This window comes from Moschus berezovskii, chromosome 21, assembly GCF_049115385.1.
Source record: "Moschus berezovskii isolate FMDL1 chromosome 21, NW_MosBer_1.0, whole genome shotgun sequence".
Lineage (NCBI taxonomy): Eukaryota > Metazoa > Chordata > Mammalia > Artiodactyla > Moschidae > Moschus > Moschus berezovskii.
In genome coordinates this window covers 2699210-2726377 of record NC_142480.1, presented here as the reverse complement: position 1 = coordinate 2726377, position 27168 = coordinate 2699210, and the positions used below count along the sequence as shown (strand labels likewise).

At 43.6% G+C, this 27168-nt stretch overlaps 1 protein-coding gene across 1 annotated transcript in view; it reads left to right on the top strand.

Annotated features, from left to right (window-relative positions):
• TRAF3 (TNF receptor associated factor 3) overlaps window positions 1-27168 on the top strand; it is a 126008-nt gene that overhangs the window by 53407 nt on the left and 45433 nt on the right. Inside the window, exon 2 of the mRNA XM_055418594.2 lies at window positions 15298-15422. The gene's annotated coding sequence lies outside the window, so the exon portion shown is untranslated. The remainder of the gene's footprint in view (window positions 1-15297; window positions 15423-27168) is intronic.

Here is a 27168-nt window from a genome sequence, read left to right as displayed (position 1 = left end):
TTTTGGGGAAAACCTAAGAGATTTGATGTTGCGTAACAAACCTCTATTTAAATTCACTGACTAAACTGCAGTGAATCATAACTCTATTAAGCAAAAGCCAACATTGCAGAATGGAGTTTATTTGAAAGACCGATTAGGTGAAAATTTCAGGGTGACTTGACAGGGTTTCACATTTTTTTATAGTTCTAAGTTAAAATGATGTGAACAGGCAGACGCCACTTCGGAAACTTTGCACTGGGGAGTCTAGCAATCTTAGCAACAGGGATCACATTTGATTAGGAAGCATATTTATTCTAGAGGTTTTATGTAGCATGAAGAATATTAAATTCAAAGTGATCACAAAAATACTACACTAAATATTGATATCATAAATTTTCAACATGATTGTACAAAAATATTTCAGACATTGTATATTTTAAGACTAAAGTGAGTATGGAGTGGTAATGGGTGTTCGTTCACCATTTCAGGGGAGTAAGAAGACTTCAGAGAAGGTTATGACAATGTCAAAAACAAAACCAAACTCACTATTGCCTCTTAGTTCCAAACCATGGCTTGTCTCACCTAAGGGCAGTTTTAACTAACTCTGTTACCCAGTAGCATGGGATAGTCATTTTGCTTTTAGCTAGTTCCTTTCCTCCTCCTCGTTCAAATCTATTTGGATAATGGTTTTCAAAAGTAAGCAAAGTAATTCTATACAGTTCTCATATTAAAGTAGCTAGAAACTAAGGAAACAATTATTTAAATGATGTGAGAAAATTCATTTTAGCCTAGCCAAGGTCTCAGCATCTTCCTTGAAGTCAGAACTAGCCTTGCTTGGTTCAGCTAAAGGTGCTTTTTTAAGTCCATCTGGTCGTGAATGCCATATGTTAGTCGTAAGGGAATAGATAAACCCAGGGTTGTCAGTGCTGACATTCTAAACAGTGAAAAAAGATGCTTGGTTTAAAAAGAGCAAATGCTTCCATTAGGTATTACTGACGTCTTGGGAATTTTTAGGTGTGTGTTTTGCTTCTTGTAGAGCCATCATGGCAAGCTCGCACGAAGGGAGCACTGGTCCTTGATACCAGGCTTTGGTCCTGGTGACTCTGAACTTTGGACTGGTTGCTAATGTCATTCTTTTAGTTCCTCAATAGACCAAGGAGGAATTTGGACTGTATTGCCTTTTACAGTAAATCACTGCGGATGCTGATTGCAGCCATGAAATTAAAAGACGCTTACTCCTTGGAAGGAAAGTTATGACCAACCTAGATAGCATATTAAAAAGCAGAGACATTACTTTGCCAACAAAGGTCCGTCTAGTCAAGGCTATGGTTTTTCCAGTAGTCATGTATGGATGTGAGAGTTGGACTGTGAAGAAAGCTGATCGCCGAAAAATTGATGCTTTTAAACTGTGGTGTTGGAGAAGACTCTTGAGAGTCCCTTGTACTGCACGGAGATCCAGCCAGTCCATTCTAAAGGAGATCAGTCCTGGGTGTTCATTGGAAGGACTGATGCTGAGGCTGAAACTTCAATACTTTGGCCACCTCATGCGAAGAGATGACTCATTTGAAAAGACCCTGATGCTGGGAGGGATTGAGGGCAGGAGGAGAAGGGGAAAACAGGATGAGATGGCTGGATGGCATCACCAACTTGATGGGCTTGGGTTTGAGTGAACTCTGGGAGTTGGTGATGGGACAGGGAGGCCTGGCGTGCTGCGATTCATGGGGTCGCAAAGAGTCGGACATGACTGAGCGACTGAACTGAACCTTTCACAGATAATTTGAGTATGCAAATAGCAAATCTGATTTTCCGGCATAAATCTGTATGGATTCTCACAACCTAAGTCAGCCACTATCCAGTGACCAACACGCAGGTGAAGCAGAGAGGTCCCGGGGGCAGACGGTGCCCTGCACTTGCTCGTGGGTGATGTTGCGAAGTTGCTGAATCTTTGTTTCTGTGTCTTCATCTCCATAACGGAGGGGGAAGGCAAAAGGTGTTTCCAGTGTGGTGGGCACGTTACAAGTGCTGAGGATGCAAGCCTGCAGGAGACACGGCTCTGTCTTCAGAAGGCCCACCGTTGGTGCGACTGGCGTCCTCGTGGTACAGACCAGGGTGCGCCGAGGGTCACTTTCCCTGCGAAGGGAAGGATGGCAGAAAGATGCGGGTTTAGTCCACCTTCATTAAAAGGAGTCTCGTTCCACGGAAATCAAGTGCTTGCCGTGTGTGCCTGGCACTTGGGGGAGCCTATAGGGATCATGGTCCCGGCCCTAAAATGAGTGAAAAACCGAGAATTAGTGTGAAGAGTAGATTTCAAGGCCCTTGAATGCAGTCTTGAGGATGAAGCATCTGCCAGGACAGCGGAGGGTGCGAGAGAGGGGGCACGGCGGGCGGGGGCACGGTGAGCCCCCCTCGTGGTGCGTGGGGCTGGGTCTCCATTGGGCGGGGCCTGCCGGCCAGGCTTGAGGGCGAGCTCGCTGCGGGGTGACTCGCCTCAGGCCGGGTCAGGACCCAGGGGAGAGCAGGGTGTGAAGCGCTTCATGAGTTTGAATTGTGTTGTTACATTTGAGTTTCATGAGTTCTGGACTGTTTCTTCACAAAAATTAAAAGCTTTTGTTTCATAGTTTTTGTTTCTTCACCAAATTTAACACCGTAATTTTTTCAAAAACGTCTTCGCTGTCTGGCGTCTTGTTGGTTTAGTGTCGTGTTAGTCTCAGGCATGCAGCAGTGATTCAGTTACACGCCTGCGCATGTCGGCTCCTTTCCTTGGAGGCTCGCAGGAGGCTGAGTGGCGTCCGCTGTGCTGTTGAGCGGGTCCTCTCTGCTGACCCGTATCACATGGAGGAGCGGCCCATGTCCATCCTCAGCTCCTCGTGTGTCGTTCCCCGCCACGTCTCCCCTTTGGGAACCATAGTCTGTTTTCAGTATCTGTAAGTCTGCTTCTGTTTTGTGGGTAAGCTGTTCTGTAAAATCAGATCCCACGTCCAGTAATACCATATGTTTGTCTTTGTCTGACTTACCTCACTCAGTGTAATAGTCTCCAGACCCACACTTGTTGCTGGCATAGTGTTTTAAATTAAGAAAAGAAACTCTTTTGGAGGACGTATACCCAGAAAAAACAAACCATAATTCACAAAGATACACAAGCCTTAATATTCATTGCAGCACTGTTTATAATAAGCAGGATATGGAAACACCCTAGATGTCCATCAGCAGAGGAGCAGATGAAGATGGGGGGTGTGTGTATGTGTGTGTAAATGTGTGTGTATGTATATACACGCACATTAACGCACATACACAATGGAATATTTCTCAGCCATAAAAAAGAACAAAATTGGGTCATTTATAGAGACTTAGCAGAGAAGGCAATGGCACCCCACTCCAGTACTCTTGCCTGGAAAATCCCATGGGCAGAGGAGCCTGGTGGGCTGCAGTCTTTGGGGTCCCTGAGGGTTGGACACGACTGAGCGACTTTACTTTCACTTTTCACTTTCACGCATTGGAGAAGGAAATGGCAACCCACTCCAGTGTTCTTGCCTGGAGAGTCCCAGGGATGGCGGAGCCTGGTGGGCTACCGTCTATGGGGTCGCACAGAGTCGGACACGACTGAAGCGACTTAGCAGCAGCAGCAGCAGCAGAGAGACATAGATGGACCTAGAGACAATCATTGTCACACAGAGTGACGCGAGTCAGAAAGAAAAAAACAGATGTCGTTTACTCACACATATATGTGGAATCCAAAAAAAGCAGGTATAAACCATCTTATTTACAAAGCAGAAATAGAGACACAGATGTAAAGAACAGACAAATGGATACCAAGGGGAAAAAGGGACGGCAGGAACCGGGAGACAGGCACTGGCACACACACACTGACGACGCTATGCCTAAAATATGGATAGGTAACTAGTGAGAGCCTGCCGTGTGGCACAGGGAGCTCTCAGTGCTCTGTGGCAACCTGGATGGGAAGGAAATCCAAAGGGAAGAGGCTGTGTGTACATAAAGGAGAGGGCATAGCTGAGTCACTCTTCTGTACGGTAGAAACTAACACCGCATGGTAAAGCAACTACTCCAAAAAAACCTTTTTTGAAAAGAAAAATGCTCTTTTTGGTCATCACACTTAAAAGCATGTTTTGCACCTGTGCCTTAGAAAATTAAATAAATCATGTGTAGAAGTTGGACTCTGTGTAGAAGTTCTTTACTTGGCACACGGATGGGGCGGTCTTCAATTTGCCCAGTGCTTTTCTGCTCCATTCACTATAGAGGAGCGGGAGCTGGGAATACTTGGGAAATGAGCTGGCTGGCTTCCGAAGGACGATGCTCCTCCAGCACCAGGGCAGGGATTTTGCTGGTTGATTTGGTTTGAGTTGGATTCGTGTGTTCAGAGACAGGACTCCTGCTTTCACCAATCGATAGGTTGACTCGGTAGCACTTGCTGTGGGTGGTGGTTTTTGCCGTGTGTCATCATGCAGCTGTACTGACTAGATGTTCTATAATCAGGCACTGTTTCACAGCCCCGTTGTCTCTGTGCATATATGTTATTTAATGATGAGCGTTTACATTCTTACACTGTGTTCCTGTCTACAGCATGAGTACATATGGGAACTGTTCATAGAAGACCGCAGTTGCAGAAAGAAGTAATTGGAGCAGAATGGCTCTTCACATTGCAGCATTTTCTGTTTCTGAGAAAGAAAACATTGAAACCTTTGTAGTTGTAACACATTAGTATGATTCTGCTCAGCAAGAGACTTGTTCCTGGAGTCGTCCATTCCCCCTGTGATGCAATAACAGACACCAGGTTTTCTGTCCACCAGGACTGGGCTGGGGGCTTCCCAGGTGGCGCTGAGTAGTAAAGAACCCATGTGCCCATTACAGGCGACGTAAGAGACGCTGGTTTGATCCCTGGACTGGGAAGATCACCTGGAGGAGGGCACGGCAACCTGCTCCAATATTCTTGCCTGAAGAATCCCATGGACAGAGGAGCCTGGTGGGCAGCAGTCCGTGGGGTTGAAAAGAGTCTGACACAGCAGGAGAGCTGAGGAGGGTGAGACACTGGCCTCAGGTGCAGAGTTTCAGGATGCCCAGAAAGCTCAGTCATTGAGACTGATAGCACTTTAATGCAGTACTTTGAGAAAATCGGGTTTGATGCAAAAAAAATAATCCATGATGGAAAAAAGTCAAATTTTAAATAAAGACAGGGTCAGTATTAATTTTTTCCTTTGCTTCAGCTCCAGTATGGCTTGACTCCACACTATTACTGATACTATCCTTATTTAAAATTTTGATATTTTGCTTCACATGGATTTTTTTGCATTAATTTTGATTTTACCCCTATTACTGAGTTTTTTGTCACTCCTTGAAAATTTGTACCTGAGGCAAGTGCTTCACTAACCTCACCCTGGCCCCAGACCTGACTTTCATCTTAACAAACTTGAAAACCGGACACAATGTATGGAACAGTAGTTTTCAGACATTGGTTAACAGGAACGTTAGGGTTGTGTTCCCTGAAATAAGGGAAACGAGTGGAATGAGCCCTGTAAGTATTCTGGCTTATTCTCTAGGGCTAGCAGTAAACAAACTTTTTTAAATAAAGAGGGCCAGTTAGTGAATCTCTAGGCTTTGCAGACCAGATGGTCTCTATCACAACCCCATTCAACTCTGCTATTGTCTGTGGCTGCTTTCATACCAAGTATGTAAATGAATGGCCATGGATGTGTTCCAATAAAACTTTATTTATAAAAACAGTAGCAAGTTGGATTTAATCCTCAGGCTATAGTTTGCCAGCCCTAGTCTAGAGACAGTTTCTGCATTACAGGTCAGGGGGAGAGAAACAAAACAGAGCCCCCTAGCCTTACTGAAGTGACAAAACAGAGATCAGAGTCTGGGGAGGACAGGAAGCTAAAATTTGAGAGGCAAAGTATAAGAGAGTAGAGAGCTACTTGGGGAACCTCAGGGGTCTGCAGAAGGACCCCCACCCCCAAGATTGGGGCTGAGTGTTGGTCTGCACATGCACCAGAGAAAGCACCTCAAAACCAGGAAAGGAAGCCCCAGAGAGGAGTGGACATCACACGAGCTGAGGTAGTGTGTGTTCCCACCACCCACCGTGATGTGTCAGGCCCTTTTAGAGCGTGGTTTTTGATCTTTGTGAGGGTGGATTCCGAACAGCTCTTTGGTTTAGGGCATCAGAAGGGTATCACTGTAGTAATGGGGCTGGATTAGTCCAGGACTGAAAGACCACTAACTGATTCTGGGTAACTTAACTGCGTTTCCAGAACAAAGCCCCAACTGTACTTAAATGATGTGGTAAAATCCAGCAGCCAACAATGTAAAAATGTTTCAGTGTCCAGCATCTAATAAAAATTACCAGGCATGCAGAGAAGCAAGAAAATATGAAAGTAACCAGGAGGAAAATCAATCAGTAGAAAGCTGTGAGATTTAGCAGACAAAGACATTAAAATAACTGATATAAATAAGTTGTATACATTCATGAGGAAAACGAGCATGTGTGACAGATATGAGAAAGACTGAGCTAGGACTTTAGAGGTGAAAAATACAGAGATTAATAGCAAATTGGCAGTACAGAAGAAAAGATCAGTGAACTTCAAGACAGAGCAATAGAAACTATCCAAAATACGGTGCAAAGAATAAAGAAAACTGAACAAAGTAACAGAACATTAGTGACCTGCGGGACAAAATCAACTGATTTAAGATCCACGTAACTGGAGTTCCAGAAGAAGAGGAAGGAATGGAAACAGTATTTGAAGAAACAGTGGCTGAAAAATGTCCACATTGGATGAAGATTGCAAACCTGAAGCTCACAAACTCCAAATGGAATAAACGAAATCATACCGAGGTCATACAGTCCAGTTGCTGAAAAATCAATGATGAAGAGAAAGAAGTCTTAAAAAGCAGCAAGAAGACATGTTACACAGGAACAAAAACAACGTCAGTGACTTCTGATCAGAACCTGTTGCCAGCCAGCAGACAACAGTGCCGTGTTTAAAATACCTGAAGGAAGAAACCTGTTAGTTTATCATTCTGTAGCCAGTGAAAATATCTTTCAAAATGAAATAAAAATTTCTGGACCGAGAAATGCTGGCAGAATTTATTGTCAGCAGAAGTGCACTACGGGAAGTTTTAAAGGAAGTTGAAGTAGAAGGAAGATGATAGCAGATGGAAATTTTTACCCAGAGGAATGAAGAGAATTGGAAATAGTCCATGGATTGGTGAATATTCACACTTTAATGTGTTTTTTTTTAGACTATTTAAAGCAAAATTAACAATGTATTTTGGAACTTGCAATACTTGTAGAGGGAAATAAATGACAATAGTAGCACAAAGTTTGGGAGTGAAGAAATGAAAGTACAGTCCACTGTGTCTCAAGTGGCATCATTTGAAGGTAAACCGATAAGTTAAAGATGCATATTTTATCCAGAAAGATCTCTTGTCTGTGGGGGAAAATAAAAAAACATTAATTGCCATTGAAAGTGAAAGAAAGTCGCTCAGTTGTGTCCAACTCTTTGAGACCCTATGGATAGTCCATGGCATTCTCCAGGCCAGAATACTGGAGTGGGTAGCGTTTCCCTTCTCCAGGGGATCTTCCCAACCCAGGGATCGAACCCAGGTCTCCCTCATTGCAGACAGATTCTTTACTAGCTAAGCCACCAGGGAAGCATTCAGTTCAGTTCAGTCGCTCAGTCGTGTCCGACTCTTTGTGACCCCATGAATCACAGCACACCAGGCCTCCCTGTCCATCACCAACTCCCGGAGTTCACTCAAACTCATGTCCATAGAGTCGGTGATGCATTCCAGCCATTAGTTGGATGTAAAAGAGGACATTGTTACAGATCCTGTAGACGTTGAAAGGGTAATAAATAAGGAGTATTGTGAATAATATTATGCTAAGAAATTTGACAGCCTCAATAAAATGAACAAGCCCCTTGAAAAACATAAAACACCAAATTTACTCAAGAGCAAGTGTATAACCTTTCATAACTATATTAAAGAAGTTGAATTTGTAGTTGAAATCCTTAACTTAAAGAATACCCCACGTCCAAATAGTGTCACCGATAATTACTAAACACCTAAAGAAGAAAGAATACCAATCTGACAAAATCTTTTTCAGAAGACAGAAGAGGAGGGAATGCTTCCTGTCTCCTTCTGTGAGGCCAGCACTACCATGAAAGCAAAAGCAGAGAGAGACGTTATAGGAAAGGAAAACCACCAAGCGGTATTTGTCATACCTACATCCTCCGTAAATTTTAGCAAATAGAACCAACTAGGCAATATATAAAAAGGATATTACATAATAATCAAGAAAAGTTTATCTCAGGAAATAAAGGTTGTTTTACCATTAGAAAGTCAATCAGTGTAACCTGCCACAGTCATGGACCAAAAGGAGAAAAGGGAGAGTGAGGCCCAGAGATGGGGGTGTGGGAAACATGAAGGGAAGGCGGGATAATTGCATAGAATTGCATAAAACATTCATCATGACAAAAGCACTTACACATGCATGCATACAAATTCTGCAACAGTAGAATTTAAGTTGGAAATTATGATAAGTGGAGTTAATGTTCCAAGGTTCTTGCTGTCCAAGAGAAAGGTAAATGTATTGATTAACATTGGACTTTGATAAGAACCTGTACATTAGAATTTCTAAAGCAATTACTAAAGAGTAGAAACAGTATGTAACTTGCAGACTACTGGGGGACTAGAATGATAGCAAGTAATCCAAAAGAAGCAAATAGAAAGAAAATAAAACAAAATTAAACCTAAATGTGAGTAATTGTTTCCAAGGTAAGTGGAATTAAATGTTCCAAGGAAAGTTATAACCAGCCTAGACAGCATATTAAAAAGCAGAGACATTACTTTGCCAACAAAGGTCCATCTAGTCAAGGCTATAGTTTTTCCAGTAGTCATGTATGGACGTGAAAGTTGGACTATAAAGAAAGTTGAGTGCCAAAGAATCGATGCTTTTGAACTGTGGTGTTGGAGAAGACTCTTGAGAGTCCCTTGGACTGCAAGGAGACCCAAAGCCAGTCCATTCTAAAGGAGATCAGTCCTGGGTATTCATTGGAAGAACTGATGTTGAAGCTGAAACTCCAATACTCTGGCCACCTCATGCGAAGAGTTGACTCACTGGAAAAGACTCTGATGTTGGGAAAGATTGAGGGTGGGAGGAGAAGGGGATGACAGAGGATGAGATGGTTGGATGGCATCACCAACTCAATGGACATGGGTTTGGATAGACTCCAGGAGTTAGTGATGGACAGGGAGGCCTGGCGTTCTGCAGTTCATGGGGTTGCAAAGAGTCGGACATGACTGAGTGACTGAATTAAAAGAAAAAGATATCAAATAAGGTTTTTTTAAAAACTCAACTGTATTTTGTTAATAAGAGACCCACCTAAAACATGAATATTAAGAGATTTGAAAGAAAAATGAAAAAAACAAAACAAAACTGCAAACTCTAGCCAAAAGCAAGATTGTGTAGTATCAGAGCAAACACAGTTTAAAGCAAAAAGCAGTTCTGGAGTTAGTGTCATTTCACTTAATACAGTTGGCAGGTGACTCCTTTAACAAAGCAGTCAGTAGTTTAAGCAAATTCATGTCTTGCTGCATGAAGTTCAGTACACATAGTCCTGGTTGGCAGATGTTTTTTCAATGGTCGTTTGGGGATTCAGCTGCTTCCCCCTGTTCTGCCATCTCCTGAGGCTCGGGATACTCTGCAGGCACCTCTGTGTGGGGCGGAAGGAGTGAATCACGCAGGTGTTCATGGCTGGGCTGGAAGGCGGCGGTGTACATTAGGATTGCATCCCGTTAGGCAGAGCCCACATTGTAAACCAGACTTCACTGCAGGGGAGGCTGTGCCCAGGAGGTACAAGAAATAAATCTGGTCAACATGGAGTCTCTGCCGCAGTTTGTAATGACAAAAGGTTCAATTCAAAAGGAAGTCATAATAATTCTAAATGTGGATAAGCCATAATATGACTTCAGAATATCCAAACTAGAGATTGCCATAAGTACAGAGGGGAAAAATAGGCAAATTTACAGTTACAGTAGATTTTTCAGCACTTCTCAGTAATAGATAGAATAAGCAGGCAAAAAAAAAAAAAATCCTGTAAGCACAGATGTTTTACATAGGATCAATACCCTTGATCTAATGTACATATAAGTAACACTCCATCCAAAACTGCACCATATACAAGGAGTTAGCTCTGGTAGACTCAGAGTGCCTGAGGCAGTGACCAGAATCATGCCCAAGAAAAAGAAATGTAAGAAGGCAAAATGGTTGTCTAAAGAGGCCTTACAAACAGCTGAGAAGAAAAGAGAAGCGAAACGGAAAGCTATACCTACCTGAATGCACAGTGCTCAAAAAATAGCAAGGAGAGATAAGAAAGCCTTCCTCAGTGATCAGTGCAAAGAGATAGAGGAAAACAGTAGAATGGGAAAGACTAGAGATCTCTTCAAGAAAATTAGAGATACCCCAGGGAACATTTCATACACAGATGGGCACAGTAAAGGACAGAAACAGTAAGGGCCTAACAGAAGCAGAAGAGATTAATAAGAGGTGGCGAGAATACACAGAAGAACTGTACAAAAAAGATCTTCATGACCCAGATAACCACGAATGTGAGATCACTCACCTAGAGCCAGACATCCTGGAATGCAAAGTCAAGTGCACCTTAGAAAGCATTACTGTGAGCAAAGCTAGTGGAGGTGATGCTGAGGTATTTCAAATCTTGAAAGATGATGCTGTGCAAATTTGGAAAACTCAGCAGTGGCCACAGGACTGGAAAAGGTCAGTTTTCATTCCAATCCCAAAGAAGGGCAGTGCCAAAGAATGCTCAAACTACTGCACAATTGTGCTCATTTCACATGCAAATAAGGTAATATTCAAAATCCTTGAAGCTAATCTTCAGCAGTACATGAACTGAGAACTTCCAGATGTTCAAGCTGGTTTTAGAAAAGGCAGAGGAACCAGCGATCGAATTGCCAGTATCCGTTGGACCACAGAAAAGGCAAGGAAATTCCATAAAAACATCTGCTTCATTGACTACGCTAAAACCTTTGACTGTGTGGATCACAATAAACTGTGCAAAATTCTTCAAGAGATGGGAATACCAGACCACCTGACCTGCCTCCTAAGAAACTTGTATGCAGGACAAGAAGCAACAGTCAGAACTGGACGTAGAACAATGGACTGGTTCCAGACTGGGAAAGGAGTATGTCAAGGCTGTATATTGCAGAGTGAATGAATGCTGGGCTGAATGAATCACAAGCTGGAATCAAAATTATTGGGAAAAATATTAACAGTCCCATATATGCAGATGATAACCACTCTGAAGAGCCTCTTGAAGAAAGTGAAAGAGGAGAGTAAAAACGTAGACCTAAAACTCAACATTCAAAAAGCTAAGATCATGGCATCTGGTCCCATCCCTTCATGGCAAATAGATGGGGAATCAATGCAAACAGTGAGAGACTTTATTTTGGGGGGCTCCAAAATCACTGCAGACGGTGACTGCAGCCATGAAATTAAAAGACACTTGCTCCTTGGAAGAAAAGCTATGACCAACCTAGACAGCATATTAAAATGCAGAAACATTACTTTGCCAGCAAAGGTCCATCTGGTCAAAGCTATGATTTTTCCAGTAGTCATGTATGGATGTGAGAGTTGGACTATAAAGAAAGCTGAGTACCAAAGAATTGATGTTGAACTGTGGTGTTGGAGAAGACTCTTGAGAGTCCCTTGGACTGCAAGGAGATCCAACCAGTCCATCCTAAAGGAGATCAGTCCTGAATATTCATTGGAAGGAATGATGCTGAAGCTGAAACTCCAATACTTTGGCCACCTGATGCAAAGAACTGACTCATTTGAAAAGACCCTGATGCTGGGAAAGATTGAAGGCAGGAGGAGAAGGGGACGACAGAGGATGAGATGGTTGGATGGCATCACCAATTGTGACTTGATAGACATGAGTTTGAGTAAGCTCCAGGAGTTGGTAATGGACAGTGAAGCCTAGTGGGCCACGGTCCATGGGGTCACAAAGAGTCAGACACAGTTGAGCGACTGAACTGAACCACTCTAATGGCAGAAAGTGAAGAGGAACTAAGATCCTCTTGTTGAGGGTGAAAGAGGAGAGTGAAAAACTTGGCTTAAAACTCAACGTTCAGTAAAATAAGATCATGGCATCTGGTCCCATCACTTCATGGCAAATAGATGCGAAAAAAGTGGAAGCCAAAATAGACTTTATTTTCTTGGGCTCCAAAATCACAGGTACAGTGACTACAGCCATGAAATTAAAAGAAGCTTGCTCCTTGGAAGAAAAGCTATGACCAACCCAGATAACACATTAAAAAGCACAGACCTTACTTTGCTGACAAAGCACCATATAGGCAAACTGTGGTTTTTCCAGTAGTCATGTATGGATGTGAGAGTTGGACCATAGGAAAGCTGAGTGCCAAAGAATTGATGCTTTTGAACTGTGGTGTTGGATAAGACTCTCGAGAGTCCCTTGGACCCCGAGGAGATCAAACCAGTCAGTCCTAAAGGAAATCAACCCTGAATATTCCTTGGAAGGACAGATGCTGAAGCTGAAGCTCCAGTACTTTGGCCACATAATGTGAAGAGCCGACTTACTGGAAAAGACCTGATCCTGGGAAAGATTGAGGGCCGGAGAAGGCAGCGACAGAGTATGAGATGGTTGAATGGCATCATTGACTCAATGAACATGAGTTTGAGAAAACTGGGAGATGGTGAAGGACAGGAAACATGGTGTGCTGTAGTTCATGGGATCTCAAAGAGTTGGACCTGACTTAGTGAGTGAACAACGAACAACAGTTATGGTAGAGATTTCAATTCATGTCTCACTAATTGATAGATTAAAAAAAAACCTGTAAGCACAGATGATTCACATAGGATCAATACCCTTGGTCTAATGTACGCATAAATAATATTCTATCCAAAACCTGCATCATATACTTTATTTTCAGGCACGCATAGACATTTATAAAAATTGCCCAAGACTGGGAGCCTCCCTGGTGGTCTAGTGGCTAAGACTGAGCTCGCAGAGCAGCATTGCTCTTGTAGTTCAGTCGCTCAGTTGTGTCCGACTCTGCGAACCCATGGACTACAGCATGCCAGGCCTGCCTGTCCTCCACTGTCTCCCGGAGCTTGTTCAAATTCATGTCCATTGATGCTATCTAACCATCTTATCCTCTGCCTGCCCCCTTATCCTTCTGCCTTCCGTCTTTCTAAAAGCATCAGGGTCTTTTCCAGTGAGTCAGCTCTTTGCATCAGGTGACCAAAGTGTTGGAGCTTCAGCACCAGTCATGATTTGAAATAGCATCATGTCAGTAAATTTGAAAATTAGATGAGATAAACAAATTCCTTGGAAAATGTAACTTTCTAAAAGTAGCTACAGAAAAAATTCCTGTAACCACTAAAAAAAATAGAATCAGTAATTAAAATTTTTAGGCACAGATGGCTTCATTGTTAAATTCCACCAGACTTTCAAAGAAGAAATAATTCCAGTTTTACCCAAACACTTCCTCAGAATAAACTAGGGAACACTTCCTAGTTTATTTTATGAGGTTATCATAACTTTGTTACTAAAATCCAGTAGGGATGGTGTAACTAGTGTGTTTATAGCAGACAAGGACAAATACTTTCCAGCTATTGATTTTTCATTCTCTTGCCAAAGAAACATTCAGAGTTAACATGCCTTTTGGCAAGAACTGTAGTCCCAGTTTGAGTGATAAACCATTTTGATTTATAAAATGTGACTGAGAAAACATTAAGGTTGTGTGTGTGTGCACATGTGTTGCCTTAATTGGCCTATGTGACTTACTGAGTAGATTAAAACCCGTGTTTTATAATGACTGATCATATCAGTGTGGGCTCTTTGGGGTGTAACTGCACCTTAGCTGCTAACTGCAAAGGGGGATTTATTGGTCACCTAATTAAGACCCCTCAGGCAGGGCTGGCTGCAGCTGGGTCCGTCTCCCTGGTGTCTCCCTCCTCCTTGGCTCTGTTCTCAAGGAGCCTCTGGACGCCCATGCGCTCATGTTGAAGTTCTTTAGGAAAGAGGGAGAATGTAAGTCCCAGAGGAGGAAGAAAAGACTGGATTCATTGTGACTTGGGTTTTGTGTGCTCACAGAGATGAACCAGCTCTGGACAGGAATAGGATGCTCTTACTGGCCGGCCAACCACACACACACACACACACCATCCCCTTGTGCCTGGGGGTTGTAACCAGTGTCTCTGGAAGCTGGTGGACTGAGAGTGTGGGGTTTCAACTGGTCAGAAATTGGAATGCAGTAACACCTGGAAAAGTGCACAAGTGTTTGGTTTCAAAATTATATCTCACCAGTTGTCAGATGTAAAGTGTCATGAGTTTTTCTTCAAAATAATTATGAAATTCTACATAATAAAGAATTATTAGGACCCCAGGACATAGCCATCCAGTTACCAAGAATTAACGAGTCTGACCAGTTTTGAAAACCTTGAGCAGTGGAAACTCACATACCCTTCTTGTGGTCGTGTAAATTACTGCAGCTGCTTTGGGAAGGAGTTCGTTCAGTGTTATGTGGTGCAGTTGAACAGACACTTCCCTCACCGTCTAGCAGTCACTCTTGCGTGTATATATGCACTAGATGTATATACGCCCAAATGCTTAAGAAATCTGTGCCAGAAAGACCTTAGGAGTGCTTGTATTGGCTCCCAAGCAGAAGCCAAATGGGTAAGTAAACGATGGTGTGTTGCACCGTGGAATAATATACAGCAGTGAAAATAAACAGCAGGGCCAGCAACAACAGCGGAGGTAACACAGAGCAAGACAAAAGGACAGACACTGTGTGGTCACGTTTGTGTGAAAGTCAGGAGCTGGCTGGCGGAAATAAGCCATCAGAGCCGCAAGCCCGCGGGTGAGCTAAAGAACAGCACAGGAAGGATCCCAGTAAGCTAGAGTGCCTGATGCTTACCGGGGAAGGAAAGGGTTAGGGAATCAGAGAAAGGCACCCAGCTTTTGGGGATTCCAGCAGTGCCCCATTCCGTGGCCTGGGTGGTAGTTGGACTTTTGTTTGTGTAATACCCTTATGAAACTGTACATACATGTTTCCTGTGCTTTATCCAGCCTTTGTAATTTATGTTCACCTCAAAAAATGCAGAAAATCCAAAGCATATGTTTATATAGAACGGTTAAAAATGTTTTCTCTTAAGCTTCTTACTTGATCACGTTTTAGAAATTTCCATTTTTGAACTTCAGTTTTTTCAGAGCTTTAGAAAATTTTCCACATGTGCATTAACCACGTGTCATTCTTACTTCCTAGGTGAGGGACTCCACTACATTTTCTGAAGAAGGATAAAGTTGACTCTGCTTTGCTTCTCTCTTCATTGAAGTCTCTTCCTGCCTGGTCAAGCGCAGATACATCCTCTTGCAGCACACGACACACAGGTATGTCACTAGGAATTTCCACTTGTGTAGGTTTTTCTTCAGCTGTTCCCAGTGTGCCTTTGCATGACAGTGAAGTAATTAAATTCAGAAACATCCTGAACTTACTCATTTTCGGCTTTATCAGTTTCATTCTGTAACAGGTGTATCTGAGTGTCTTCTGGATACGTGGCAGTGTATTTGGGTGTGTGTCTCTGACTTCTTTTCTTTTCTTTTAAACCAGCGTTAAACTCTGTAATAGACATTCCCCCTGATGGCTTAGCAGCAGTTGATGGGATTGGAAGCCGGGGTTGGTGGCGAGCGCTTGCCCCGGAAGGGTGCCGCTGCAGTAGAGGCGCCAGTGCTGAGCATGGAGGCCTGCCCAGCCGCGGGTTGCATCTTTGATAGAGAAACTGCTTACTCCTTCACTGTCTTTCTCTAGGAGTTTGAAAGGAAACAAAACACCCTGTGTTTTAATCTCTTAATTTGTGATTGAGTGGCATTTTAGTCATGAAATTAAGAACTCTTTCATATCTTAGAACATTAACGTGAATATAAAATAGGTTTGAAATGTTTGCATCCAAAGTGAGATTTAATACACAGCTATTTTTGATAACATTCAGAAGCGTCAAGAAAACTGGTATTTAACATGTTATTCATAATCACAGTACCATTCAGTTTTCCCCAATAGTCTCTGTTTTTCGTGTGAAACAGGGTCCAAACAACTGCGTTTGGCTGCTCTGCCTCCCGAGTCTCTGTCAGCAGCTGATTGTCCACCCCGTGCCTTTTCTTCTGGCATTTTCTGTGTTGGTTGTTCTGTAGTCAGGGTGTCCCTGTTTACATGGAACGCATTCTTCTGTCCTTTTATTTCCTGGGAGGTGGATCTAGAGATTTGAGCGGCTCAGCCTTTGAGCTCAGCGCTCGGAGGTGGCGGTACGTGCATCTGCTCTGGTCCCAGAGGCGCTCGGCACCGGGACCCGTGGTCATTAGGACTGCAAATGATGATGGCAAAAGTCTCATCCTTTCCCTTGCCTTGTTTCACTGAGACCCTGTTTGGTTACCCTAAGGGATGGTTCAGACAGAAGCAGTAGGACGAATGCCTGATTCTTTCTCTTTATGGGTCTCACAAGCGACCAGGGAAGACGTGTCAGTATAAACTCGTGAATTTAAGTGTATGTGACGTGTTTTAAAACACGGTAGTTATTATTCTCACAGACGCGAGGATTGTGCCACTTTTGCGGTGGAGCCTCTGCAAGTTGACTCCTTGTCCTTTGCTCTCTAAAATGGTAAGAGGTTGTAGGTTCGTTGAGTACTTTCCCCCCCAGATCTGGAACCGGCTGTTTCTCTAAGCAGCTCTGACTCCCTCTTGTAGAACGTGGTGTCTTGCGACCACAACCTGTACACTCGGGATCATCGTTGCTGCAGGGCTGGTTACTGTCCTGGACCTTTTTGGTGGATGGCCAAAGTATTTTCAGAAATCTAGCTCTCTTTCCCGGTCTTTATAGCCTGTTTCTTCTCTCTTCCTCAGGGAACATTTTTTAAATTTTTGGTTCATCTTCTGTAATATGGGCCCCTTATAGCTCAGTCGGTAAAAAAATCTGCCTGCAGTGCAGGAGACCCAGGTTCGATCCCTGGGTTGGGAAGATCCCCTGGAGAAGGAAATGGTAATCCACTCCAGTATTCTTGTGTGAAAAATCTCATGAACAGAGGAGCCTGGTGGGCTGCAGTCCATGGGGTCGCAAAGAGTCGGGCACGACTGAGTGACTAACACTTACTTATTTACTTACTGTAATATAAGTACTTGTGTGTGTCTGTGCCCACAGCCCTCTTTCTTTAAAAATAGTAGTGTACGGTACAAGCTTTTCTCCATATTTTTAAAAATTTAGCAGCATATCATGAGCTTGCGGCATAACCATATACAGGGATTCTCCTCATCCATTTCAATAGCTGTTAGTGTTCTGCCATGTTGGTTGTTATATTATAGAAGAAGGCCTGCCGAACAGCCATGCGAAGCGCCAAAGACAGCAGATTCCGTCTGGGCTGCACTGACCACAGGGCTCCCGTGCAGCAGGTTGTCTGGGAGCTCTGCGAGCATGGGGCTCGGCGCGGGGGCTCGTCTGTGTGGGTCTGATCACCCAGCAGGACAGAGAAGGGGCCTGGATCAGCACCTGAACAGCTCCCGCCTCTACACCACTGGTGGCAAAGGGGGAGCTGGTGAAAGAGAGTGGTCAGGAGCTCAGAGCTAAGGGCTGCTGACTTTTGGCATCTCATGCCGTATTCTCCAAGTGATTTAAATACTGTAATCTACTCGTGAATGGTGCCATGTTTCATGCTTTTCACTCCGATTTCCTAGTAAAGTTGGTGTTTCAGGAAAGCGCGCCTTCTCACAGCCTGCAGCCTCAGAGCCTCCAGGCCAGGCATGGCTCGGGGCAGCCTCTCGGGAAAGGTGCTGCCCGCTCTGAGTCGCTGTCAGGTGGACGGAGCCCTCAGCTCCTTCCTGTCCAGATGGCTGGGCTCTGGCCCTGGTCCAGGAGCAGCCAGAGTTGAATGAACCCTTGTTTAACATCCTAAGTCATTTGAACCAAGCGATATTGGCAGTGCTGGGGCTCAGGCAGCTATTGTTTTCCTAAAGAGTTTAAGACCAAGCTTCGTATTATGGTTTGATCAGGTTCCTTTCCAACCATCTGCCTGCGTCCGTCTCTCTCTCCCCCTCCCTCTCTCCTACGCGGGGCTTTTTCTTGTGCGATGAGGAAGCGGCCTGTTTGTCCGGGTAAGAGTCCAGGCCCCTCTGTGCTTTCCCAATGAGTTAGCCTCAGGCGGCTCCCTGAGCAGAGCGTCTGGCATCAGGTGTCCTGAGCAGTCAGTGTGCTGAAATGTCTGTATAACGGTGGATTGCCAGAGCGCTTTCTTATCAACAGGGCACACCTGTCTGCTTGTGGCTTTCTCCCTTCCTCGGCCTCGCGTGGATGATGTTTTAATCTCCCTCCTGGGCTTGACGTGAAGCTGGTTTTCCTGCATCTCTGGTGTTTAGCACTTTCTTGCTGGCAGGAGCCATTTTCTTTGTTTAAATGATGCTTCCCTTTTTTGGTTTTCCCCGGGCTTTCCAACCTTTGGAACACCCTTTTGTCAGCAGATGTGCGTTTGTTTCCAGTTTCTAATCTCCAAGTGTAGCTCAACTTAAAACCACCAAAGCAAGGAACATAAAATAAATCATCAACGTAATGGAGATGCAGAGCAAAGTGAAGGGACATAAAATAAATCATCAGCGTAATGGAGATGCAGAGCAAAGTGAAGGAATCCAGTCTGGCTCCTCACTGTGTTTCTGAGTACAGGTATGCCTCAACTTTGCCAGGAAAGGTCCGTCTAGTCAAAGCTATAGTTTTTCCAATAGTCATGTATGGATGTGAGAGTTGGATCATAAGGGAAGCTGAGCACTGAAGAATTAATACTTTTGAACTGTGGTGTTGGAGAAAACTCTTGAGAGTCCCTTGGACAGCAAGGAGATCAAACCAGTCCATCCTAAAGGAAATCAGTCCTGAATGTTCATATGGAAGGACTGGTGCTGAAGCTGAAACTCCAATACTTTGGCCACGTGATGCAAAGAGCTGACTCGTTGGAAAGGCCCTGATGCTGGGAAAGACTGAAGGTGGGAGGAGAAGGGGACGACAGAGGATGAGATGGTTGGATGGCATCACCGACTCAGTGGACATGAGTTTGAGTGAGCTCTGGGAGCTGGTGATGGACAGGGAATCCTGGTGTGCTGCAGTCGATGGGGTCGCAGAGTCGGACACGACTGAGCAGCTGGACTGACTGAGTGACTGATGCCTCAGCTGAGTGAGGAGGTGACTAGAAGCTAAAACTTTATGAAACCGATTTCTCAAATAGACTTTTTTCATTTGGATAAAAATACGGCCTCAAAATACAACACATTCATACCTAAACACATAGCAAGCAGTAAGTAACATAGTAACAGAGCAGTAATTCTGCTCCGTTGGAAGCTGCAGCATCGGAATTCTCGCCCTGTGAAGGCCGGCCCCGCGTTCCCTGCCCGCCTCCCCGCGGTGTGGGCCCGGCATGCCTCCTGTCGGCGTCCTCTGAGCGCACCGCTGTGGGGGCCATGCTCGAGCGCACGCTTGCCCTTTGCGGCCGCTCCCTTTGCGCTGTCTGTGCCTGGTGTGTGTGCCGTTCCTGTTGGGCAGAACGTTTCTCTGTGTGTGGAAGCAGACGTCCTCTTTCCAGACCTAATGCTGGGACGAGGCTGGGAACGCGAAGTGACGACCGGGCCCAGGCTTCCCACCTCCCCATGACCCTGCGTGCTCACCGGAGTCACCTGCTTCCCGTCTGTGGGTGTTGCAACCCCTGAACCTTTTCCCCAGATCAGGCTGTTCAGCACCAGTCTGCAGGTCCCTAAAAGCTGCCTCCACCATCTCTTTAAGGCCTTTGAGTTTGCATCATTTTTCTTCATCAGCACAATCATTATTTTAAGTATAATTTTTGTTAACCTGTAATTGTCACATCTAAACTTTAGGATTAAGGGAAAATTTAACTATTTTATACCCACATTTAAGTAAGTGAAATAAAGGTATTTATTTTAAATCAAGAAATCTAGTCAAAGGTTTCCACAAGTCCCCCAATTTAGAAGCTTCCAGAGATGGGACTTTGCTTACTCACCGATGCTTCTGGTGGTCAGCCTCCACGTGGGGCCCATGTGGGCTTCCTGGCCACACCCAGGTGGGCGTGAATGAACAGATACAGCTGTAGGTGAGAAATGACCATCGCAGGTATTTTAGGTAAAATTAGCAGGTTAATTTTGTATGTTCATTTTAGAGAATTATAATTAGAACCAAGGAGCTTTATTTGAACAGTGGCTTTTAGTTTGGGGGTCTTTGAGCATAGTGTTAGCTTTTATTGCTGCACTTACAGCAGGCGGTGTTCCAGCCGAAGATCGAGATGCGTTCTGCTGTTCTTTTGCCAGGGTCGGTGTGGAGTGGTTATCAAGCTCGGTGATGAAGAAAAAAATCAGAGTGTCTAAGCTCTTTAGACGCCATACTTTTTCTTAAAACTTTTTTTTTTTTTACAGTTTTTTATTTAAAAAAAGTCCACAAACCATTCAAAATGTACAGTTCAGTGGGTTTTATTTAGTATATTCACAGTGTTGTATAGGCATCATCACTGTCTATTTCTAGAACATTTTCATCCCACGGAGAAACTCCATTCGATCTCTCTGTTATTCTTCTCTCGTCTCAGCCCCTGTCAGCCATGACTCTGCCTTCTGTCCCCGTGGATCTGCTTGTTCTGGACATTACATGCAAATGGAACCATGCGATATGTGGCCTTCTGTTTCTGGCTCCTGTTAATCTAGCAAAACGTTTTCAGGGTTTTTCCATGTTGTAGCATGTGTCAGCGCTTTATTTTTTTATGGTTAATAATAGTACATTATATAGACATATATAAATTTTGTGTATCCAGTCATCTCTTGACAGACATTTGGACTGAATAGTTTCGTCTATTTTGAATATTGCTGCTATGAACACTCGTGTGCAAGTCTTTGTGTAAGCGTATGTTTTTCAGTTCTTTGGGGTATATACAGGAGAGCAGGATTACTGGATCACATGCTAACTCTCTGTTAACTTTTTTGAGGAACTGCCAAATCATTTTCTGCAGTGGTGATGAAGCATTTTATATTCAGCAATGTATGAGGGTTCCGGTTCTTCATATTCCTCACCGACACCTGAAGTTTCCGTTTTTCAAAATTACAGCCACCATAATAGCTGTGAAGAAGTATCTTGTGATGGTTTGGTTTTTTAATGGTAGTTTTTTTAAATTGGCATAAAATTGACAGAACATAGAATTAACCATTTTAAAGTGAGCAGTTCAGTGGCATATAGTACACTCACAGGTTGTAACCCCCACCTCCCTCTGGTCCCAGACGTTCTCATCACCTCAGAAGGAAACCCTGAACCCATTAAGCAGGACATCCTCGTCGTCCTTCTCCTCATCTCCTAGGCAGCTGCCAGTCTGCTTTCTGTCTCTGGCTTTGCCTGTTCTGTTTCCTGTAAATGGAATCATGCAGTGTGTGACCTTTTGTTTTTGGCGTCTTTCACTTAGCATAATATTTTCCAGGTTCATCCGTGTAGTAGCCTGTGTCACTGTCACTGCATTTCTTTCTGTTGCTGAGTAATATTGACACCCCCTCACGTTGTTTATTCGTTCATCTGTTGATGCACGTTTGGGTTGTCTCTGCCTTTGGAGCGCTGTGCACGATGCTACTGTGAATATGTCCGTGCGTATGTTGATTTGAGTGCCTGTTTTCAGTTCTTTTGCGTACACACCTAAGGGTGCAGTTGCTGGGTCATGTTAGTAATTCTTTGTTTAACTTTTTGAGAAACTGAAATGTTTCCACAAAAAACTAATCCATTTTGTTTCCACCAGCAATATATGACGGTTTCAGTGTCTCTGCATTGGCAACAATACTTGTTGTTTTACCTTGTTTAAAAAAAAAAATCATAGCCATCCTGGTGGGTTTGAAGTGATAACTCACTGTGGTTTTGATTTGTAATTCCCTGGTGACTAATGGTGTTGAATTTCTTGTCATGTGCTTATTGGCTGTTTCTGTGTTTTTCTTGGAGAAATGTTTATTCACATCCTTTGCCCATTATTTAATTGAGTTGTTTGTCTTTTTGTTGTTGAGCTGTAAGAGTTCTTTGTATATTCTGGATATTAGACTCTTATCAGATACATGGTTTGCAGATTTTTGTTGTTCTTTGTTGTCTATCTCTAAGTCGTGTCTGACTGTTTGCAGTCCCATGGACTGTAGTCCACCAGGTTTCCCTGTCACTCAGTATCTCCCAGAGTTTGCTCATACTCATGTCCATTGAGTCAGTGATGTCATCCAACCATCTCATCCTCTGTCATCCCCTTCTTTTCCAGCCCGAAATCGTTCCCAGCATTTAGCGTCTTTTTCAGTGAGTTGGCTCTTCGCATCAGGTGGACAAAGTATTAGAGCTTCAGCTTCAGCATCAGTCATTCCAGTGAATATTCAGGGTTGATTTCCTTACTGTCCAAGGGACTCCCATGAGTCTTCTCCAACACTACAGTTCGAAAAGCATCTGTACTTTGGCGCTCAGCCTTCCTTAAGGTCCAACTCTCACAACTGTGCATGACTACTGGAAAAAACATAGCTTTGACTATATGGACCTTTGTCGGCAAAGTGATGTCTCTGCTTTTTAATAACGCCATCTAGGTTTGTCATAGCTTTTCTCCGAGGAGCAAGCATCTTTTAATTTCATGGCTGTAGTCCCTGTCCTTAGTGATTTTGGAGCCCAAGAAAATAAATAGCTCTCCTATTTTTTCGTCTTTTCACATTCTTGATAGTGTTCTTTTTTATACAAAAGTTTTCAAATCTTGTGAGATCAATCTATCTTATTTTTCTTCGTTGCTTGTGCTTTTGGGGCCATATCTAAGAATCCTTTGCCAGATTCAGCGTCATGAAAATCTGTCCGTATGTTTTCTTCTAAACCTTATGGTGTTGCATGCATGCTAGGTCACTTCAGTCATGTCTGACTCTTTGCGACCGTGTGGACTGTAGCCCAGGAGGCTACTCTGTCTGTGGAATTCTCCCGGCAGGAATACCAGAGTGGGTTCCATGACCTCCTCCAGTAGACCTTCCTGACCCAGGGGTCACACCTGCATGGCTTGCGTCTCCAGCACTGGCAGGTGGGTCTTTACCACCAGAGCCCCTGGGAAGCCCTTTGCGGTGCTAGTTCTTATGTTTTAGTTCATCCGTTTTAAGTTAGTTAGCGTGTATGCAGTGAGGCATGGGTCTAAGTTCATTCTTCTCCCTGGATACCCAGTTGTTGCAGAGACTGCTTTTTTCCAACTAAATAGTATTGACATCCTTGTCAGAAATCGTTTGCCTGTAGATGTCTGGATTTGTTTCTGGACTCCCAGTTCTGTTTTCTACCTGCCTGTCCTTATGCTAGCATTTCACTATTTTGATTACTGTCATTTTGTAGGAAGTTTTGAAGTAGTAAGTTTGAAAAGTCTTTCAGCTTTGTTTTTCTTTTTCAATACTGTTTTGACTCTTGCAATTCCATGTGAATTTTTTAAATTTATTTTTTAATTGAAGGGTAATTGCTTTACAGAATTTTAGAATCAGATTTTTCACTTCTGTAGAAGGCCACTGGAATTTTGACAGAGATGGCACTGAGTCTGCAGGTCGCTTCGGGTAGTGTGTTTGCTGCAGTTCTCCAGAGAAAGAGAGCCAATGACGTGCATGTGTGTAAAGAGACAGTTACTCTGAGGAAGTGGGGCTCACACAGTTACGGAGGCAGGCCAGTCCCAAGATCTGCAGTGTAAGCTGGCAACTATAAGAGCCACTGGCTTAGTTCCAGTCTGAGCTGAAAGGCCTGGAAATCAAGAGGGCTGATGGCGTACTTCAGTTCAGTCCAGTTCACACACTCAGTCGTGTCCGACTCTTTGCAGCCCCATGGACTGAAGCACACCAGGCTTCCCTGTCCATCACCAACCCCCAGAGCTTGTTCAAACTCGTGACCATCAAGTTGGTGATGCCATCCAACCATCTCATCCTCTGTCATCCCCTTCTTCTCCTGTCTTCAGTCTTTCCCAGCATCAGGGTCTTTTCCAATGAGTCATTTCTTCCCATCTGATGGCCAGAGTATTAGAGATTCAGCTTTAGCATCAGGAGATTCAGCTTCAGCATCAGTCCTTCCAGCGAGCATTCAGGACTGATTTCCTTTAAGATTGAATGTTTTGATCTCTTTGCAGTCCAAGGGACTTGCAAGAGTCTTTTCCAACACCACAGTTCAAAAGCATCAATTCTTTAGCGTTCAGCTTTCGTTATTGTCCAACTCTCACATCCATACATGACTACTGGAAAAACCAGTAGTTTGGACTTTGACTAGATGGACCTTTATCAGCAAAGTAATGTTTCTGCTTTTTAATATGCTATGTAGGTTGGTCATAAGTTTTCTTCCAAGGAGAAAGCATCTTTTTAATTTCATAGCTGCAGTCACCATCTACATTGATTTTGGAGCCCACAAAAATAAAGTCTGTCACTGTTTCCACTGTTTCCCCATCTGTTTGCCATGAAGTGATGGGACCAGATGCCATGATCTTAGTTTTCTGAATGTTGAGTTTTAAGCCAGCTTTTTCACTCTCCTGTTTCACTTTCATCAAGAGGCTCTTCAGTTCCTCTTCACTTTCTGCCATAAGGGTGGTATCATCTGCATGTCTGGGGTTATTGATATTTCTCCTGGCAATCTTGATTCCAGCTTGTGCTTCATCCATCCTGGCATTTCACATGATGTACTCTGCATTTAAGTTAAATAATCATGGTGACAATATACAGCCTTGATGTGCTCCTTTCCCAATTTGGAATCATCTGTTGTTCCATGTCCAGTTCTAACTGTTGCTTATTGTCCTGCATACGAATTTCTCAGGAGGCAGGTCAGGTGGTCCGGTATTCCTATCTCTTGAAGAATTTTCCATAGTTTATTGTCATCCACACAGTCAAATGCTTTGGCATAATCATTAAAACAGAAGTAGATCTTTTTCTGGAACTCTCTTGCTTTTTCTATGGTCCAGCAGATGTTGGCAATTTGATCTTTGGTTCCTCTGCCTTTTCTAAGTCCAACTTGAACATTTGGAAGTTCATGGTTCATGTCCTGTTGAAGTCTGGCTTGGAGAATTTTGAGCATTACTTTGCTAGCGTGTGAGATGAGTGCAGCTGTGTGGTGGTTTGAACATTCTTTGGCATTGCCTTTCTTTGAGATTGGAATGAAAGCTGACCTTTTCCAGTCCTGTTGCCACTGCTGAGTTTTCCAAATTTGCTGTCATATTGAGTGCGGCACTTTAACAGCATGATCTTTTAGGATTTGAAATGCTGAACTGGAAAAAAATAAGAGTTGCTGAACTGGGATTCCATCACTTCCACTAGCTTTGCTCACAGTAATGCTTCCTAAGGCCCACTTGACTTCGCATTCCAGGATGTCTGGCTCTAGGTGAGTGATCTCACATTCGTGGTTATCTGGGTCATGAAGATCTCTTTTGTACAGTTCTTCTGTGTATTCTCGCCACCTCTTGTTAATCTCTTCTGCTTCTGTTAGGCCCTTACTGTTTCTGTCCTATACTGTGCCCATCTGTGCATGAAACATTCCCTTTCATTAAGAGGGACAGGAAGGGTGTGGTTTCTATCCAAAACCCAGGCTTCAGATCCAGGAAGAGCTGATATTTCCGTTTTAGTTTGAAGGCAGGTTAAAAAAGCCAGTGTGTCAATTTGAAGACAGGCACAAAGACTCCTCCTTACTTGGGGAAAGGGCAGACATTTTTGTTTTATTTAGGCAATTGATTGAATGAGGCTCACCCACATTAGGGAGGGCAGTCTGCTTTATTCAGTCTACCTATTTAAATGTTAATCTCATCCAACACCCTCACAGGAACACGTTGAATAATATTTGATCAGATATCTAGGCACCTTGTGACCCCAACAAGTTGACACATAAAATTAACCATCAGAAGTAGTATTTCCATCATATATTGCCTTCCAGTCTATGTACATAGATTTGTTCTGCAGCAGACAAATATCTTACTGTTTAATGGTGTGTTCTTTCTTTCAGCAATTGTGAACAAATCATTCACGTATTGGTTAAATTTATTCCTAGGTAATTGATTCTTGTGGATGCTATTATAAACGGAGTTGCTTTCTAAATCAGATTGTTTGTTGCTGTTACATAGAAACAGAAATGATGTTTCTTTGTTGGCATTTGTATCCTGCAACTTTGGTGAATTCTTTTATTAGTTCTAGTTATTTTCTTGTGAAGTCTTTGGGATTTTCAGTACATAGGATCATATCATCTGTGAATAGAGCTGATTTTATTTATTTTTAATTTGGATGCCTTTCATTTCTTTTTCTTGCCTAATTGCTCTGGATAGAATTCCCATATAATATTGAGTAACAATGGTGAAAGCTTGCATCCTTCCCTTCTTCCTCATCTTTCACCATTAAATGGGTTTTTCACAAATACCTTTATCCTTTATCATGTGAAGGAAAAGTGAAGGTGAAAGTGTTAGTTGCTCAGTCGTTTCCGACTCTTTGTGGCCTCATGAAATGTAGCCTGCCAGGCTCCTCTGTCTATGGAATTCTCCAGCCATTCCCTTCTCCAGGGTATCTTCCTGACTCAGGGATTGAAACCAGGTCTCCTGCATTGCGGGTGGATTCTTTTACCATCTGAGTGACCAGGGAAGCCCCGTATCAAGGAAGTTCCCTCTTCCTCCTAGTTTCTAAGGATTTTTTTTAGTGAAAGGGTGTTTAATTTTGTCCACTTCTTTTTCTACACCAGTTGAGATGATCATGTGTGTTTTCAGTTCAATTCAGTCGCTCAGTCGTGTCCGACTCTCTGCGACCCCATGAATCACAGCACGCTAGGCCTCCCTGTCCATCACCAACTCCCGGAGTTCACTCAAACTCATGTCCAGCCAGCCAGCCATCTCATTCTCTGTCGTCCCCTTCTACTCCCGCCCCCAATCCCTCCCAGCATCAGAGTCTTTTCCAGTGAGTCAACTCGTCACATGAGGTGGCCAAAGTATTGCAGTTTCAGCTTCAGCATCAGTCCTTCCAATGAACACCCAGGACTGATCTCCTTTAGAATGGACTGGTTGGTTGGATCTCCTTGCAGTCCAAGGGACTCTCAAGAGTCTTCTCCAGCATCACAGTTCAAAAGCATCAATTCTTTGGTGATCAGCTTTCTTC